At 40.5% G+C, this 13743-nt stretch overlaps 1 protein-coding gene across 1 annotated transcript in view; it reads right to left on the reverse strand.

Moving 5' to 3' along the window:
* LOC100601415 (putative ankyrin repeat domain-containing protein 30B-like) overlaps positions 1 to 13743 on the reverse strand; it is a 68027-nt gene that overhangs the window by 36330 nt on the left and 17954 nt on the right. The window contains exons 7-8 of the transcript XR_004026776.1: positions 2566 to 3002; positions 498 to 616 (exon numbers count right to left, since the gene is read on the reverse strand). The gene's annotated coding sequence lies outside the window, so the exon portion shown is untranslated. The remainder of the gene's footprint in view (positions 1 to 497; positions 617 to 2565; positions 3003 to 13743) is intronic.

Raw genomic sequence — 13743 nt, forward strand, 5'->3', positions numbered from 1 at the left:
ACAGACAACTCTAATCGTATCAATAATTACATTATAAATTAAACTGGTCTAAAAACCTCTGCTCAAAGGCAGATTGTCAGAATGGATAAAAAAGCAAGTCTTACTTGTATAATGCATATAAGAAATAAACTTTAAATATAAAGACAAAAATTGGTTAAAAGATGAAACAAGATATACCACACTAACACTTGACAAAAGAAGGCTGAGGAAGAGTGGTTGTATTAATACCAAAGTACATTTCATAGCAAAAATATTACCAGCAATAAACAAGGTCATTTTATAGTGACAAATGGTTCAATTAATCAAGAAAACATAACAGTCCTAAATATTTATGTACATAATAACATAAATGCTTCAAAATACATGATACAAAAATTGATAGAACTGCAAAAGAAATAGACAAATTCCCAAGTATAGTCTAAAATTTCTAAACTCCTACTCAAGTGGTATAATAAGGAGGCAGAAAATTCTGGAAAAATGTTGGCATGTGTACTCACCAGTCTAGACATTTTCCCACTCCCTGTGTATGTATGCTGCTTTAGTTACAAAAAGTTAGGTAAGATCTTGAGAGATTTCTTCTTGGGTACCAGAAATATCAAACACATCAACAGTATACCTAACAACTCTAAAATAATTCTTTTGAACAGATTACCACTGAAGAACTTGTAAGTTAAATCTAGTAGACTTTTCAGTAATTTTACTGCTTGAAATTCTTACATTTAAAAGAAATTTGCAACATCACTTTCTCAGACTCCTCTCCTACGTTTCTTTAACCACTGCTCAGTCTCCTTTACCAAGTCCTTTGACTCTTGTGAAATGTTGATATTCCCAGGGTTTTGTCAATGGCTTTATTCTACATCTTCTGCATCGTGGATAAGCTCATTGAGATCTATGGCTTTGCCTAATAATTATAATAAAATTATTCTAAGCCTGCATCTTCAACCAGAGTTCTGTCTCCAGCTAGAAATGCATATAATCCAATTACCTACTGAAAGTATCCCACATGAATGTTTCACTGAACTCAATATGTAAAGAAAACTGTTGGTCTGTCCTATGACTGTTTGCACTTCTCTGTTAACCTGACAAATTCCTACTCCTTCCCCATGAGCATTGTAAATGTTTGTGCACAATCTGAAAACTTATGAATGACCTGAGACTGTATCTGTCCCCTAGCTTTTTAAACTCAATTATCACCAAGACATATTAACTGCACCTCTTTTCTGCCTTTGCTTTATCTTTCCAGTGCCACTGGAAATACAAACTTATTTATTTTATATTTATATTTCCTGGTTAAACGTTGCCCCTTAACTGATGGCTTTCACAGGGAAAAAGAAACCCTACAAATTACTGTTCTTATTTTTTAAGTTAAAAAATTAATCAAAATAAAATAATGCCAAAGAAGGACCTACATGTTTAATTGTAGCTTCTGAACTTGATTCATTTTACCCTTGATGGGTCAAACTTTCATAATAGATTGATACGAGGCCACAGATTGGTTACAAAAAAAAAAAAAGACTATCACATGAACTACTACAAAAGCTTCATCTTTAAATCTTTTTATGTGATTATCCTCCATCTATCTTCTATATGAAGGGTCAGAAACTATAGGCCACAGGCCAAATTCAGCTTACTAAATGGTTTTTTATACAAACTTTTATTGGAGTACAATCATGCCTCTTTGCCCATACATTATCTATGACTCCTTTCACCCTACAATGGCAGAGTTGAATAGCTGTAATAGAGACCACATGGACCAACATATTCGCTATCTGGCACTTTACAGGAAAAGTTTGCCAATCTCTGCTTTATACCATGACCAGAATGCCCTGATACTCAAATCTAATCTTGTGACTCCCCTGCTCAAACTTTTCCACTGAATTCCTGCAGAAAACATTGCTGGCTTCCTATGCATAGTCATTATTTATTCTTTATTGCTGCAGAAACACAAGTTCATTTAGATATTTATTATTCCATTACCCCCATCCAATCTTAAAAGAAAAATCATTATTCTAAGCTAATCACAGTAATTACATTTGTTTTCCTAGTGATTGGTATAAAAATAAGCATGTGGTATAATCCAGCCAATAAAATGTTACAGGAAGATTACTGCAAGCTTCCAAGTTTTCTTCCTATTTAAAAAAAATGTGAACAAAAGCAGCCCTCCTAGCCTTCAGATATTGTCTTGAGATAACATGATGATTGGAGCTGTTGCTAATTAGCCAACCAAGAAAGGAGACATGAACAAAACACTGCTGATACTACAACTAATAATGGGGGGGGGGGAGTGAGATCCTATAAAATCCCTGTACCACCAAAACAACTTTGGTTTCTATGGTTTTAGCAATTGTTAGTTAGTTCATCTAATATTTACAGCTAGAAGTATTCTGAGAATTTTTCCAGGGCCTACAGAATAAAATCTACTCATTTCTACACTATTAAAATGTGTTGCCTAAGCTTGCCTTATCTAGGCATTCAAGTCATTCCCAACTACTCCCATACCACACTATTTCCCCTAGGGAACCCAAAGTGCCAATAAACTCCACAAAGTTCACTCAAGCATCTTACCATTTGTACTTGCTTTTGTAGCTGTTTTTTTGTAGGACATGTAATCATCTTAGATGTTCCTTCTTCCTAAACTTCAATTTTATTAGATGTTACTCCTGCCACGCATTCAGTCTTTATAGATGTTTCTTTTTCCTCCCATGTGGTCTTTGTAGGTCTTTCTTGTGGCCATGCAAATTTCTCAGATGTTTCTTTCATAGGCCTTGTAATTTTCCTAGGTATTCCTCCTGCTGACTGTTCAATCTTTCCAGATATTGCTTTCCCCAAACATTGAACTTCGTCAGATGTTCCCTCCACCAAGGGTGCAGCTTTGTGTTGGAAACAACTTTTTGGTGCCACAAAGAAGAGTTAGCACTCCAGTAACAAGTTAACACTCCAGCAAGGCAAATTTACTTCTATAGAAGTGTGAGTCTTGCGGATGGAGCAATGGCAAGAGCACACTGGATAAGGGAGGGGAAAGGGTTCTTATTCCTAACGCAGCTAGTCCCTACTGCTGTGTCTTTCCCCTATTGGCTAGGGTTGAACGGCACACTCTAAGCTAATTTTGACTGGCTACTTCAAAGAGGACAGGGGTGCAAGCCAGAGCAGCGGGGTGGGTAGTTTCCACAGGAAGGACGGTTATAGAGCAGGTGACTAAGGATGACTAAGGACAGAGCGGGTGACTAAGAATGACTAAGGACAGAGTAGGTGATAGGGACTAGGAGGGGGTCGTTTACCGAAACTAGCGGCAAGGAGGCGTAAAGAATGAGGAAGTTAAACTTTAAAATGGAGAACAAAGAACAGAGAAGCTGAACATACTGACATATTGGTTCTTTGAAGAGGAACTCAGAACTCACTGTACTTAACAATCTTCCCTCTCTTGAATTTTAAAGGACGTTAACAGGCTAAAACCTTTGAAGAGGAATTCACTGTATTCTACAATTCCCTCTTTCAATTTTTATAGCCCTTCCTCTTCAAACCTTTTTAACAAGTCTTGGCTTTTTTTTTCAACTTGATCCTCTAAAAGGAAAAGCCTATCTGAATAAGATGGAGGACAGCTAAGGGAGGTTTTAGAAAGTGTTGTTTCTGTAAGCCTTTGCACTAGCCCATGGATGCATGCTATGACACAACACCCAACAAGAATGAGTACACCTGTTACTGCTGTAAGAGAAGTAAGAATTGAGGCTATGATTTCTTTCCATTTACTGAACCACCTTTCTAGCCATCTTGAGAAAGGGTTATTGACTCCAGAATTTTTAACTAGTTCATTGGATAAAGTGGTAAATCCTTGTAGGGCCCTTGTTATGCTCCCACTGGGGGCACTGTTGTTTGCCCCCAATGGATAAAGGTACAACACTGAGTTTTAATCATAACACAAACACCACCTTTTTCAGCTAATATCATATCTAGGGCCATTCTGTTTTCCCAGGCCATCTGGCTAGCGGGCCTCAATTGTTCTGCTATTCCTTTGACAACATCCCTGGTGTAATTAATAAACCACTGTTGATTATTATAGATGTAATTTATCCAATCTACATTTTTATTGTAACCCACCAAAATATCGATTCAAATCCTGTAGCTATTTGATCTTGGGCTTAAATGTATCTGGTACTCGTCGTGGGATTCCAATAGCATCTAAATAAATGTGGGAGTCAAAAGACCCATAACGGACTTCCCTTGCTTTACAATGTTATGTTTTCCCTTTTTCTGGTTGATGAAATGGCAGAGTGAAAAGTATAGCCAAATAGACTAGAGCACGAGGGCTGCTCCAGTTACTTGGCAAAGTGTCCAGTAAAGGTCCACCACAATACCACCACACATCTGCTCAGTGGTGTATAAGGGCTGACTGATTGGTAAGCTCTTGGAAAGTCTTAAGTTTACTGCATCCTTTTAGGTCTCCAAGCAATACTAAGTTTCCTCCTTGTTGTGAGAGACATGAACTGAACTTAGTTTAGGGAAACGGAAGCTGGATGGCCCTTGGGGGCTGACATGCAGGGTGTTGAACTTTGGGATATAGCAGAGAGAGAGATTGACACGACTTGTTACCCCAGGCTGTGGTACCCTGCAAAAGAGCTACCATACAGCCCATGCCTGGTCGACTGAAGGACCATCCTAGTGGAAAGGGGACAAACTGGGCCTCTGGTCTGCCATGGGCACAAGCATAACAATTGCTTTTGTTTAAAGTGCGAATGGAGTATTTGATCCATTCCAACCAGGCATTCACATCTTGATATCCAGTCTCAGTTGCCAAAGTTTGTTTTAGGTCTTTAACTTCTACAATAGCTACCTTGGTCTTGTCATTAGATGGAGGAGGAACAACAGTTTCATTGCGAGAGTTTTTGGAAGAAGGCTTAGGGGAAGCTGTAGGCAGTAGGGGAGCAATGAAGCATATTTCAAAAGATCCAATAGGGTCTGTTTCTGAAAACTCAGCCCCTATATCATAAAACCAGCTTGAAGGAGGGAATTGGCTTAGAGAAGGGGAAGAACTTTGAGGGTTTGAAATAATAACCTGTATTGGGTTGCACTCATTTACCTGAAAATTAGGGAGAGCTATATCTTTAGTAAAATGAATGTATGGTTTTAGGAATTACAACTACTGGTTGGGGCAGTCCATCCTTGCTCTCACTTGCACGTAGCTGGACCAACTACGTCATAAAAGCTCTGTGTCAAGGGGGCAAGACTCCCAGTTGACACTGAGGTCTTCACTGAAACTTTCCTAGACTAAATGATCCAAATTCACTAATGTCCAGTCTGAGGAGAGCCAGGAAGTACAGAGGTACTTTTCTGAAGTGGAGAGCTGTCTTTGACTTGACAAGTCTCCTCAAGGTATAACAAGGCAAGCATCAAATGTAATAGTTTGAGGCAAAATGGGTTCCATTGCCTGAGTCAATATTTTCTATTAGACTAAACCTGGGCACTATACTTTCAATTAAGGCCTTAACTACATTACTGGCCATCACATTTGAAAAGGGAATAGCTTTGACCCAGTGAGTAAGGTGATCTACTATCACTAGTAAATATTTTAGATGACCTATTGGAGGCATCTCTGTGTAATCAATCTGGATACTTTGAAATGGCCTTAAGTCTGGACTCCTTCTCCCAAGGGGTAATCTTTTTATAGTTTGTTTATTAGTTTTCTTACATACTAAGCAACTGTCTGTAACCTGTTTGGCCAGAGTATAAATTCCTATACACCCAAAAACTTCCAGAACTGTGTCACACACGGCTTAGGACCCCCAGTGTGTCCCTTGATGCAGTTGGGACAAGTTTTCCCTCATAAGGGGTTTGAACAACATTTCCCTCTGGTCTGGCAATATCCATTTTTCTTCTGAATTATCTTTAGCACCTATTTTTATTAGTTTCTCTTTTCAGTGGAAGAGAAAATGGAGATTATGGTAGGAGGAGGAAGGTAAAGAGTTCAGTGAAAAATAGATGTTTTAAAAGAAATGGCAGCTTGTTTGCCTGTGTAATCTGCTAGGTTATTTCCTATACTGTCAAAAGAAAGACTTTTCTGGTGTCTGGGGACATGGACAATCACTATTTCTTCTGGCAACTGAAGGTTATTCAATACTTGGGTGATTAGCTCCTTATGAACAAGATCTTGATGTTTACTATTAATGAGACCTTGTTCAGTCCAAATTTTTCCAAATGTATGAGCCACTCCAAAGGCGTTCTTAGAATTGGTATATATGGCTCCTTCCTGGTTCTGCAAGTACTTTAAGGCTCGGCTGAATGCAAACAGCTCACAAGTTTGGGCAGACCAATTCTTAGGCAATTTTCCTGCCTCTATTTCTTCAAGAGTTTCTCCATAAATTACTGAATACCCATTGCATATTTTTGCCTCAATCACCTGGGAGGAACCATCTATAAATAAGTGTCATCCCATCCTGAAGGGAGTTTCTCCTAGGTCTGGTCAGACCTTTGTATGGTAATCAGTTAAATCTAAACATGTGTGCTATCTCTTTAGATTTGGATCCCCTATTAGGAAACCTGCTGGGTTCAGGGAATTATCAGTGGTTAATGTTAAATCATCTTTTTCTAACAGAATAGTCTCATACTTTAAGATTCTTGAGTCAGTAAGCCACCTCCCTGCTTTCTGGTTTAAGATAGTTCTAACTTGGTGGGGCGTTCTTACTGTCAATTTTCCTCCAAAGGTTAACTTCCTGCTTTCTTTGACCATTAGTGCTGCAACCACAATGGATTGGATGCATTGAGGCCATCCACAAGTAACTGGATCTAAGACTTTTGACAGGAAGGCCACCATGGGCTGCCGATGGCCTCCATGTTCTTAAGTGAGCACTTCTAAAGCTACCCCATTATCCATGTTGACAAAAAGGTGGAATGGCTTTTCTAGGGAAGGTAAGGCTAAGACAGCGGCAGTTATAAGCCTTTTTTTCAGCTCTTCAACCTGATCAACTTCCTCAGAAGTCCACAGGAGATGGTCATTCTTCCCCTGGGCAAGTTTTGGATATAGAAGTTTACTGTTTGGTGCATGTGAGTTAATCCATAAGCAGCAGTATCCAACTAACCCTAAAAATTTCCTGAGTTCCTGTTTAAGTTTGAGGCAAGGATAGGGACATGATTCCCTCAACTCGTTCAGGCCCTATTCTTCACTTCTCTGCACTTATCAAGTGGTCTAAATATTTAATTTCAGGTTCTACATACTGAAGCTTTCCCTTTGAGACTCATAACCCCTCGAACTGCAGATGGTTGAGAATATGTGTAGAGAAGCCAGCTACCTTCTCTGTATCTTCACCAGATATAAGAATATCATCAACATATTGGAGCAGGCATATTTGTTTGGGGTGACAACTTTTTCTAATACTTGTTCTAAAATTTGACTGAAAAGGTTAGGGGAGTCTGTGAACCCTTGGGATTCATTGATATTGTTGTTTCCACCCTGAATGGGGATCCTCCCACTCAAAAGCAAATATATCTTGCCTATCTTCAGCCAGGAGACATGCCCAAAAAGCATCCTTCAAATCTATTACAGTAAACCATTGATTATTATATGGAGTCTTGCTGAGAATGGTGTAAGGATCAAGGACAATGGGGTGGGTAGTTTGTACTATTTGGTTAATAGCCCTAAGGTCCTGTACCAGCCGGTATGACCCATCTGATTTCTTGACTGGGAATATTGGGATGTTATAAGGGGACATACAGGGCTCAAGAAGCCCATCTTTAATAAGACCTTCAATTGTAGGTTTCAACCCTATCCTGCCCTCTAGGGGAATGGGGTATTGTTTCCTCCTTACTACTTCCCTGGGGATTTTTAGCTTGATGTGATTGGAGGGACTCAGAGTTTCCCTCAGTTTCCTTCTTTGGATCAGACATTAGGATTAATATATTTTTCATCTGCAGAGGTGAGTAGCTTTAATGAGGTGAGGAATCCTCTTGGGCTGAGTTGCAGGCCTAAGCCTAACTTCAACATTAAATCCCTCCCTAGTAAATTAGTCCTTGCTTTAGGGATTAATAAAAACTGAATATGAGCTGATTGAGCCTGGTATGTGACTTCTGTGTTTTCTAAAATCTTTGCTTTAAATCCTTCTCCCTTTACCCCAGAAACCAAAAGTTCCTCTGAAGAGCAGGCAATATTAGATGGGGGGAAAACAAACAGAGGATCGAGTCACTCCTGAATTGACTAAAATTCCCCACTCTCAGTTCTGGGATTCTTTGATTTTACTCCCCCATACTATTTAGAGGGCCTAGTAGATGAGAGCCTTGATCTTCCCAATGGAGGCTTGGGTCCTTTAAAGGAGGGTTTGGGACCTTTATAGTTTCTGGCCCACTGGAAGCTCTGTTTAGGGGTACATGGGTTTGGAGCCATCTGTTGGAAGGTGAATAACATAAGTTTTGTCTTTTGTTTTTGCTTTTCTTCATCTCTCTTCACAGATACTTTTTGACTATCTCTGAGAAGTTCACTTGAGGTCAGTTTTCCCAATCTTCTAATTTTTGTAACTTTTTTGAAATATCTGGACAATGTTGTCCAGGCTCAGTGGCTCATGCCTGTAATCCCAGCACTTTGGGAGGCTGAGGTGGGTGGATCACGAGGTCAGGAGATTGAGACCATCCTGGTTAACATGGAGAAACCCTGTCTCTACTAAAAATACAAAAAATTTGCTGGGCGTGGTGGTGGGCACCTGTAGTCCCAGCTACTCAGGAGGCTAAGGCAGGAGAATGGAGCGAACCCAGGAGGCACAGCTTGCAGTGAATCAAGATCACACCATTGCACCCCAGCCTGGGTGACAGAGGGAGACTCCATCTCAAAAAAATAAAAAGAAATATCTGGACATTAGTGCCCTTTGCAGGGGGGAGGAGCCTGGCCTCTCCAGTTCCTGTGTGGTAACCTGGGATCCAATCTGTGAGGCAGGAAACCTGCTAGCAGAACTCTGTCACTTTTCTGTGGGTTGTTTCCCTTTATTATTTTTTTCAATTTCACCCAATAAATTCCATTCCCCCTCACTCGTCAAAGTGTCTGTGTGCCTAACTTTTACTGGTTGTACAATAAGAACCCAGTTTTTTTCTACAACATTTTTGGCATCCAGATGTGGGGCTTGAAGAAGGTTCAGTCAACATAAATCTTCAAAGAACTTGAGAAAACTGAAGACCTGGAACGGATCAGGCCTTGAGACTCTGAAGGAATTCACAAGCATTCAAAAAAGGGTGGAGCCAAGATGGCTGAAGAGGAACAGCTCCGGTCTACAGCTCCCAGTGTGAGCGACGCAGAATACAGATGATTTCTGCATTTCCATCTGAGGTACCCAGTTCATCTCACTAGGGAGTGCCAGACAGTGGGTGCAGGACAGTGGGTGCAGCACACCATGCACGAGCCGAAGCAGGGTAAGGCATTGCCTCACTTGAGAAGTGCAAGGGGTCAGGGAGTTCCCTTTCCTAGTCAAAGAAAGGGGTGACAGACGGCACCTGGAAAATCGGGTCACTCCCACCCTAATACTGCACTTTTCCAACGGGCTTAAAAAACGGCACACCAGGAGATTATATTCCGCACCTGGCTCAGAGGGTCCTATGCCCACAGAGTCTCACTGATTGCTAGCACAGCAGTCTGAGATCAAACTGCAAGGCGGCAGCTAGGCTGGGGGAGGGGTGCCTGCCATTGTCCAGGCTTGATTAGGTAAACAAAGCAGCCAAGAAGCTCAAACTGGGTGGAGCCCACCACAGCTCAAGGAGTCCTGCCTGCCTCTGTAGTCTCCACCTCTGGGGGCAGGGCACAGACAAACAAAAAGACAGCAGTAACCTCTGCAGATTGAAATGTCCCTGTCTGACAGCTTTGAAGAGAGTAGTGGTCCTCCCAGCATGCAGAGGGAGATCTGAGAATGGGCAGAATGCCTTCTCAAGTGGGTACCTGACCCCGAGCAGCCTAACTGGGAGGCACCCCCCAGTAGGGGCAGACTGACACCTCACATGGCCGGGTACTCCTCTGAGACAAAACTTACAAAGGAACGATCAGGCAGCAGCCTTTGTGGGTCAGCAATATCCGCTGTTCTACAGCCACCACTGCTGATACCCAGGCAAACAGGGTCTGGAGTGGACCTCTAGCAAACTCCAACAGACCTGCAGCTGAGGGTCCTGTCTGTTAGAAGGAAAACTAACAAACAGAAAGGACATCCACACCAAAAACCCATCTGTACATCACCATCATCAAAGACCAAAAGTAGATAAAACCACAAAGATGGGGAAAAAACAGAGCAGAAAAACTGGAAACTCTAAAAAGCAGAGCACCTCTCCTCCTCCAAAGGAATGCAGCTCCTCACCAGCAATGGAACAAAGCCGGATGGAGAATGACTTTGACAAGCTGACAGAAGAAAGCCTCCAACGATCAAACTATGCTGAGCTACAGGAGGAAATTCAAACCAATGGCAAAGAAGTTAAAAACTTTGAAAAAAAATTAGATGAATGGATAACTAGAATAACCAATGCAGAGAAGTCCTTAAAGGAGCTGATGGAGCTGAAAGCCAAGGCTCGAGAACTATGTGAAGAATGCAGAAGCCTCAGAAGCTGATGAGATCAACTGGAAGAAAGGGTATCTGTGATGGAAGACAAAATGAATGAAATGAGGTGAGAAGGGAAGTTTAGAGAAAAAAGAGTAAAAAGAAATGAACAAAGCCTTCAAGAAATATGGGACTATGTGAAAAGACCAAATCTACGTTGATTGCTGTACCTGAAAGTGACAGGGAGAATGGAACCAAGTTGTAAAACACTCTGCAGGATATTTTCCAGGAGAACTACCACAATCAATCTAGCAAGGCAGGTCAACATTCAGATTCAGAAAATACAGAGAACACCACAAAGATACACCTCGAGAAGAGCATCTCCAAGACACATAATTGTCAGATTCACCAAAGTTGAAATGAAGGAAAAAATGTTAAGGGCGGCCAGAGAGAAAGGTTGGGTTACCCACAAAGGGAAGCCCATCAGACTAACAGCGGATCTCTCAGCAGAAACTCTACAAGCCAGAAGAGAGTGGGGGCTAATATTCAACATTCTTAAAGAAAAGAATTTTCAACCCAGAATTTCATATCCAGCTTCATAAGTGAAGGAGAAATAAAATGCTTTACAGACAAGCAAATGCTGAGAGATTTTGTCACCACTAGGCCTGCCCTAAAAGAGCTCCTGAAGGAAGCACTAAACATGGAAAGGAACAACCGGTACCAGCCACTGCAAAAACATGCCAAAATGTAAAGACCGTCAAGGCTAGGAAGAAACTGCATCAACTAACGATCAAAATAACCAACTAATATCATAATGACAGGATCAAATTCACACATAACAATATTAACTTTAAGTGTAAATGGGATAAATGCTCCAATTAAAAGGCACAGACTGGCAAATTGGAGAAAGAGTCAAGACCCATCCGTGTTCTATATTCAGGAAACCCATCTCACAAGCAGAGACACACATAGGCTCAAAATAAAGGGATGGAGGAAGACCTACCAAGCAAATGGAAAACAAAAAAAGGCAGGGGTTGCAATCCTAGTCTCTGATAAAACAGACTTTAAACCAACAAAGATCAAAAGAGACAAAGAAGGCCATTACATAATGGTAAAGGGATCAATTCAACAAGAAGAGCTAACTATCCTAAATATATATGCACCCAATACAGGAGCACCCAGATTCATAAAGCCAGTCCTGAGTGACCTACAAAGAGACTTAGACTCCCACACAATAATAATGGGAGACTTTAACACCCCACTGTCAACATTAGACAGATCAACGAGACAGAAAGTTAACAAGGATACCCAGGAATTGAACTCAGCTCTACATAAAGTGGACCTAATAGACATCTACAGAACTCTCCACCCCAAATCAACAGAATATACATTTTTGTCAGCACCACACCACACCTATTCCAAAATTGACCACATAGTTAGAAGTAAAGCTCTCCTCAGCAAATGTCAAAGAACAGAAATTATAACAAACTGTCTCTCAGACCACAGTGCAATCAAACTAGAACTCAGGATTAAGAAACTCACTCAAAACAGCTCAACTACATGGAAACTGAACAACCTGCTCCTCAATGACTACTGGGTACATAACGAAATGAAGGCAGAAATAAAGATGTTCTTTGAAACCAGTGAGAACAAAGACACAATATACCAGAATCTCTGGGACACATTGAAAGCAGTGTGTAGAGGGAAATTTATAGCACTAAATGCCCACAAGAGAAAGCAGGAAAGATCAAAAATTGACACCCTAACATCACAATTAAAAGAACTAGAAAAGCAAGAGCAAACACATTCAAAAGCTAGCAGAAGGCTAGAAATAACTAAAATCAGAGCAGAACTGAAGGAAATAGAGACACAAAAAACCCTTCAAAAACTTAATGAATCCAGGAGCTGGTTTTTTGAAAAGATCAACAAAATTGATAGACTGCTAGCAAGACTAATAAAGAAGAAAAGAGAGAAGAATCAAATACACGCAATAAAAAATGATAAAGGGGATATCACCACCGATCCCACAGAAATAAAAACTACCATCAGAGAATACTACAAACACCTCTGTGTAAATAAACTAGAAAATCTAGAAGAGATGGATAAATTCCTCAACACATACACCCTCCCAAGACTAAACCAGGAAGAAGTTGAATCTCTGAATAGACCAATAACAGGCTCTGAAATTGTGGCAATAATCAATAGCTTACCAAACAAAAAAAGTCCAGGACCAGATGGATTCACAGCCAAATTTTACCAGAGGTACAAGGAGGACCTGGTACCATTCCTTCGAAACTATTCCAATCAATAGAAAAAGAGGGAATCCTCCCTAACTTATGAGGCCAGCATCATCCTGACACCAAAGCCTCGCAGAGACACAACCAAAAAAGAGAATTTCAGACCAATATCCTTGATGAACATTGATGCAAAAATCCTCAATAAAATACTGGCAAACCGAATCCAGCAGCACATCAAAAAGCTTATACACCATGATCAAGTGGGCTTCATCCCTGGGATGCAAGGCTGGTTCAACATACACAAATCAATAAATGTAATCCAGCATATAAACAGAACCAAAGACAAAAACCACATGATTATCTCAATAGATGCAGAAAAGGCCTTTGACAAAATTCAATAACTCTTCATGCTAAAAACTCTCAATAAATTAGGTATTGATAGGACGTACCTCAAAATAATAAGAGCTGTCTGTGACAAACCCACAGCCAATATCATACTGAATGGGCAAGAACTGGAAGCATTCCCTTTGAAAACTGACACAAGACAGGGATGCCCTGTCTCACCACTCCTATTCAACATAGTGTTGGAAATTCTGGCCAGGGCAATCAGGCAGGAGAAGGAAATAAAGGGTATTCAATTAGGAAAAGAGGAAGTCAAATTGTCCCCGTTTGCAGATGACATGATTGTATATCTAGAAAACCCCATTGTCTCAGCCCAAAATCTCCTTAAGCTGATAAGCAACTTCAGCAAAGTCTTAGGATACAAAATCAATGTACAAAAATCATAAGCATTCTTATACACCAATAACACACAAACAGAGAGCCAAATCATGAGAGAACTCCCATTCACAATTGCTTCAAAGAGAATAAAATACCTAGGAATCCAACTTACAAGGGACATGAAGGACCTCTTCAAGGAGAACTAAAAACCACTGCTCAATGAAATAAAAGAGGATACAAACAAATGGAAGAACATTCCATGCTCTTGGGTAGGAAGAATCAATATCTTGAAAATGGCC

This window comes from Nomascus leucogenys, chromosome 18 (assembly GCF_006542625.1).
Source record: "Nomascus leucogenys isolate Asia chromosome 18, Asia_NLE_v1, whole genome shotgun sequence".
In the NCBI taxonomy this organism is placed as follows: domain Eukaryota; kingdom Metazoa; phylum Chordata; class Mammalia; order Primates; family Hylobatidae; genus Nomascus; species Nomascus leucogenys.